Genomic DNA, 6,455 nt, shown 5'->3' with positions numbered 1-6,455 from the left:
GTGGTTATGTGATGTTGGAAGGAGAACCAAATCTTGTTAGCATGTTAATTGTGTTGTTATGGATTTGTGAAGTAGATGGGAGGATAATGGTTAAGCTAACACGAAGTATTTGTTGGTAAAGTTGTTGTCGGAAAGTATGTTGTTTTAGCATGGTTTCTTGAAATTATGATTAAGGATAATGAACTTGGAATATGGAAATGTGTTTATGAACTTGTATGTTGAAGGTTGGGAAGATTGGATAAGTAGTAGCTTAATGGAAAGTTTGAATGTTTGCATATCTTATGTATATCGTGTGAAAATAGTATGGATGCCTCCGATGTATGTCGTAATGATTTTGATGGATAATGAATATGAAAATAATAAGTTTGGTTTGGAAATGTAAGTTTGAAACGAAAGATGTTTCGTTGTGTCGAAAGATGGCTAGTGATGCCATAGTGTATGTCTTAATGTTTATTGTTGTTTTAATGTCATTTCTGGGTTGTTGTGTTGATGAATTGAGCCGAGCAAAGTCTCGGGGATGTCGTGTATACAGAGGAAATGCTGCCGAAATTTCGGTAGGCAAGCATGTGTTAAGTTGGAATATTGAAAGTTTGAAACTAACAAATGGTAAACTTGACCATTTCCTAGGCATGCTCCGGATATGATAGGCTCGGCCGCGAGCCTTAAGTACGACTCCGTCCCCCGGAATTCGAGACGGAAAACCGCTCCAATTCCTTCAATCCAATTGAAGCTATTTTCTTACAAATTGCCTTTAAAGTGAATTTTTGTACAAAACTTCCCTAAACGGAGTCGGAACACTTCCAGATGATTATGGATGACCTTATAAGGTCTACTATCGGTAATTTACCTATGTCGCCTCGAGTTTATCCGCGGCCGGCCCACGAGGCTCGATACCTTCTGTATGATCTTAATTACTTTAGTTTTGCCCGATTTTCTCAGAAAACACCTGGACTACTATTCTGATCACGATATGACTGTTTTTATACAAATCTTACAAAATATTTTTTGACATTTGGAAATCTGGTTCTGGTTATAATCTGTCGTGCCTCCCCAAGTGACGTGTAGGCACGTACCTTGAAAACTATCTGAATACGTGGTTCGATCGGCCAGTTGGCTTACTTCTGTTCTGTTGAGTCTGTATGACGATCTGTATGTGTGTGGTTCCTCATTAATCAGTTCGTGCACATGCTATGATTCCTTTCCCCGGATCCCGGGCCGGTACGTATATCGTGCGGTGGGCCGCCGAGCCCCATATGTGAATTCTGAAGTATGATGTGTCCGGTTCCGGGGTACTGTGTTACATGTCCGTCCCCGGTTACCGAGGATATATTACGAAGTATGATGAGTCCGGGCTCGGGGTGCTGTGTTATCTGTCCGCCCCCGGGTACCGTGGTTATGTTATGATGTGTGACGGAGATCGGAGAAGAATTTCTGATATCTGACGTGTTGTGGTGCCAATGGCAGGAGTGGAGACCACGTTCCTGCACCCTATGTGTGATTCTTTCTGTCTGTATGACTTATGCTTCTGTATGTCCGTCTGGATTATCTGACCGACGGGTTATGCTACTGTATGTCCGTCTGGATTATCTGTCCTACTGGTTATGATTCTGTATGTCCGTCTGGATTATCTGTCCGACTGGTTATGATTCTGTATGTCCGTCCGGATTATCTGTCCGACTGGTTATGCTTCTGTATGTCCGTCCGGATTATCTGTCCAACCGGTTACGATTCCGTCTGTCCGTCTGGATTATCTGACCGATGGGTTCCGATTCTGTACGTCCGTATGAATTCTGATTCTGTCTGTTGGACTATGATTCTGTCCGTTTGTCGGGACTATGACTCTGTCCGTCCGGCTTATGAGCCTGTCTATTATATTTCTGTGCTTCCGGTCTAGATCATGATTATGTTTGATATATTTCTGCTTTACATACTCGGTACATCTTTCGTACTGACCCCCGGTTCTTCGGGGGCTGCGTTACATGCCAGCAGGTACAGGCGCACTTGGTGATACGCCGCCAGTCTAGGGCTCGGATTCTGCTATTCTGAAGAGTTCCTTCGATCCGGAGCAAATACTTTTGGTATATATCTTCTGTTATCTGTAGACTGTGTATATATGGTATTTCGGGGTACGGCGGGGCCCTGTCCCGTCATCTGATTCTGTATGTCTGTAGAGGCATGTAGATAGATGTGTGGGTTACGGGTTTCATCTGTTTGGTAGGTACGAACGATTTTGTGACTCCGTCTGTATGTTAGCCTCATCGGCTTATCTGTAAATTTCTGTATGTTCAGGTATGTATATGTTCGCGCGCGTGCAGTATCTGTATCGGCCTGATTTTGTAAACATCTGTTTGAAAGAAAAACAATTTGTATGGTACGAAGTTCTGTCAGCTAGGTATGTACGGGTACCCAGTTAGGGTACCAGTCGCGGCCACGGGGTTGGGTCGTGACAGTAAGAAAGGGAAATTGAGTCCCCAATACATTGGACCCCACAAAATCATCCGCAAGGTGGGTCAGGTAGCCTATGAATTGGATTTGCCTTCGGAGATTGAAGCAGTTCACCCAGTCCTTCCACGTTTCGATGCTCTGCAAGTGTGTTGGAGACCCCACCAAGATTGTCCCAGTAGCCGATGTGCAAATAACGGAAAAGCTAACCTATGAAGAAGTACCTATTGCCATCCTGGGTAGACAGGTGCGGAGACTTCGAAATAAAAAGGTAGCTTCGGTTAAAGTCTTATGGCGGAGTAGCAATCGGGAAGAAATGACTTGGGATGCAGAAGAGAGCATGAAGTCCAAGTACCCACACTTATTACAACCCCCGGGAGAGATCTAAGACGAAACGCCGACGATATGAGGTATGTACGCTTCATTTTTATGCTTTTGGTCGTGTGTGGCCATGGATATGTTGATATTATGATGTAGCCCTGTGAGGCGATGATATTATGGGTTGTTGTGACAGGCTGGTAGTGTCAAATTACAGGGGATACTCTGGCAAAATTTTCGTAAAATTCCGAGTGTTTAACATTCGAGGACGAATGTTCCAAAAAGGGGGGAAGAGTGTTACACCTCGGAAATTTTTCGTGAGCCAACAATGAATAGACCAACGAAGGGCATGAGTGTGCGATGTTTTATTAAGTAGGGAATGACTATTTATGAACTTTGGAATTAAGAAAGTTGTAGAATTTCATTTCAGCCAGTGGTCGTAAAATGGAATACGGCCCGTAAAGTGATTTACGGACCGTAAAGTGCCATCGTCCTTCAACATTTCAAAAACTTCAACTTTCTGTCAAATGCTTCAAATGGTTAAAAATGACTTGGAATACGGACCGTAAATTGAAATATGGCCCGTAAACTGAGTCGTAAACTGCCATGATCTTCAACCAACCTTTCTGTTTCTGATATGCTTAAATACGGTCGCGAAGGACGGACCGTAAACCAGTATACGGCCCGTAAAGTGGGGTTTACGACCACTGTGCATTTCGACCACTGTTCATAAAAATCAGATTTTAGCTATTAAAAAGGAGGGACCCAAGTTCATTTTCTCATTTCATCTTCACGAAATTCCTCCCTAGGAATCTCTAGAACACTCCAAACACTTCAACCACAAGAATACCAAGGAAATCAATGATCATCAACACCAAATCTATGAAACAAAGTGTATGAAACCTAATTGGAAGTCATCTCCTTCAAGAAATTCCAAAAGAGGTGAAGAAGGGTTTTGGTGCTAAAGAAGTGATTCCACTCTAAGCTTGTTCCACCATCATCTAAGGTATGTTTCATGACTTTATCATGTTATTTAAGGTATTGGAAAGCTAAGATGCTTGAAATGTAGAAGAACATAGAAAATGGGCCATTACTGAGTGAATAGTTTCACAATTGAATGATAGTTGAATGGAATCATGAACGTTGATATGTTGTGATGATGAATACGTTATAAATGGCGTATAGACCATGGAATAGGTGTGAAGTAAGCAAAATTATGGTGATGAGCTAAAACCATTAAATGTGGAGAAAATGGTGGATTTTGCAAAATATAGATAAGTGATGAATGTTGATACGATATTGTGATTGTTGTTGTAAATGTTGGGAGTTGAAATAGAACATGAGAAAAGTAGTAGAAACAAAGGAAACGCTGCCCAATTTTCTCTAGAAATAACGATGCGTTCTTATGATCGATTGACTAACTGTAATGTGTATCCTCTCGTGAAGGTAACAACGTGATATTGAAGGAGAACAAGTGACCGATAGCTTAACTAAGCGACAAAGGTATGTGAGGCTAGCCCTTTTCTTTCTATGGCATGAATCCCATGATATGATTCCTTTCCCTTTCCATGATTCTCCTATACCCCGGAAAGCCAAGGGCCTAAGATCATGAATAGCTATATGAGTCAAGAGATATGATATGAAGTTCTTATAAAGTAAATGTCACGACCCGACTCGGGGCCGCGACGAGCACCACGTGCTACCCCACCCGAGCACCCTCTTAGCTTACTCTTATACTTACATCTAGGTGATCCACATAATCATACATGCATTTCCATTCATTCGTCAACTAGTCCCATATGGACAACCGCACATTTATATCATCATAGGCATTCATGCCACATCAATATACATGGGCCAACGTGGCCGACAAAATGATATACAAAACATAGGCCGACAAGGCCAAACACATCTACCCCCACACACACATGTCTACGAGCCTCTAAGAGTATAACATATCAGATTAGCGGGACAGGACCCCGCTATGCCCATAATTATATACACAAAAGATTGAGTACCCAAAAGATATGGCTCCGAAGGAAATGTAGCTCTCTATGAAATCTCCGAATAAACAGCTAAGGATCAAATCTGTCTCCCTGCGCACCTGCGGGCATGACGCAGCGTCCACAAACAAAAGGACGTCAGTACGAAGAATGTACTGAGTATGTAAATCATGATCAACATCAATATAGAAGCATAATAGATATCATATGAAGATAGCATAGGAGGGGAGACAGTAATATCATCATCATGTCGCTTACTTGCATACACCGTCGTTCGTATCCCATAATAATACTCGTACCATACTTGTGCTCATATTCGTATACATGTCCTTATTCGTATTCCTATACATAGTCTTTTCACATTCATATTCATATTATATACATAGTCATTTCATATACATAGCATACCCGACCTCATGGGATCGGTGCCTTATACATACTTGGCCAACCAAGGCTCAAGGTCATACATACCTGGCCCTACCAAGGCATCAGGGTTATCCGTACCCTCTGCAGAGGTGTGCGCGCGTTACGTAATCGTATACATACTTTATACATAATCATATACATATATATATCCTACCCGACGTTATAAGCTCGGGGTATCATTATAGCCCTTCATAGGAACATATACATGTATCATAGCTCGTAAGCATCTTTAATCTCATTTTACTCTCATCATCATTTCTATCCTCATCACTATCGTTACATCTACATTATGGACTTACTCGTCAAGCGAGGAACATAGTATAATCATAGTACATATCAAGGGTCGTGAGCTTATGAGCTCGGAATGCCAACCATGTGGAGACAACATACTCATATAGAGGAATTTAGGGATTTGGCCAAGAACCATGCCTTATGAAAGAAGGGTTAGCCTTACATACCTTTCCGTCGAACTATTCTATGCTTGCACGTTCCCTTCCAATGCTAGCGTTTATACCTTCATTAATATCATAACAATGGCCATTAGTCATTCACATTATCCACATTATCTAGAATTCCTCAATTTGCCTCTAATTCTCCCACATTCATGATTATAACACCCATCTTCGTCCATTCGTCTAAAGTGTTTAGTTCATGATCTTAATACCATTTATAACACATTCATATCATAACACAACAACATTCATAACTCAATTCAAACTATTTCTCAAAATGTCACTATTCATCATTCATGACCTAGTTGACCACATTTTCTACAATCCATGTATTTTAATTCTCCAATACCTCAAACATCTTGTAAAAATCATAAATCTTACCTTAGAAGTTGTAGGAACAAGCTTTGGTTGATAATACTCTTCTTTGAGCAAAACCCTAGTTTTTCTCGATTTGGATTTCTTGACTTGGATGATCCTTGATGATTCACTTATCCTTGATTTACTTATCTTAATGTTATGGATGACTTATAATCCTTGAAAACTCATAAAATAAATGTAGAGAGAAGTTCTAGAGAGAAGTGGTGTAATGTTGAAAATGAAATAAGACAAGTCTTGATCCTCATATTTAATGAATTGAAAAATCTGTGCTGGGTGAAAAGTGGTCGTCCATGGAGGTTTACGGTCCGTATTTCAGTTTACGGACCGTCCCTCGTGGTCGTTTTTAAGCTTAAGCAGAACCAGTAACTTTGGCCTGCATGCATGGTGATTTACGACCATGGTTTACGGGTCGTAAATCACTTTACGGTCCGTCCAC

This window comes from Lycium barbarum, chromosome 6, assembly GCF_019175385.1.
Source record: "Lycium barbarum isolate Lr01 chromosome 6, ASM1917538v2, whole genome shotgun sequence".
Taxonomy (NCBI): domain Eukaryota; kingdom Viridiplantae; phylum Streptophyta; class Magnoliopsida; order Solanales; family Solanaceae; genus Lycium; species Lycium barbarum.
The sequence above is the reverse complement of the archived record's forward strand: the minus strand, read 5'-3'. Positions refer to the sequence as shown.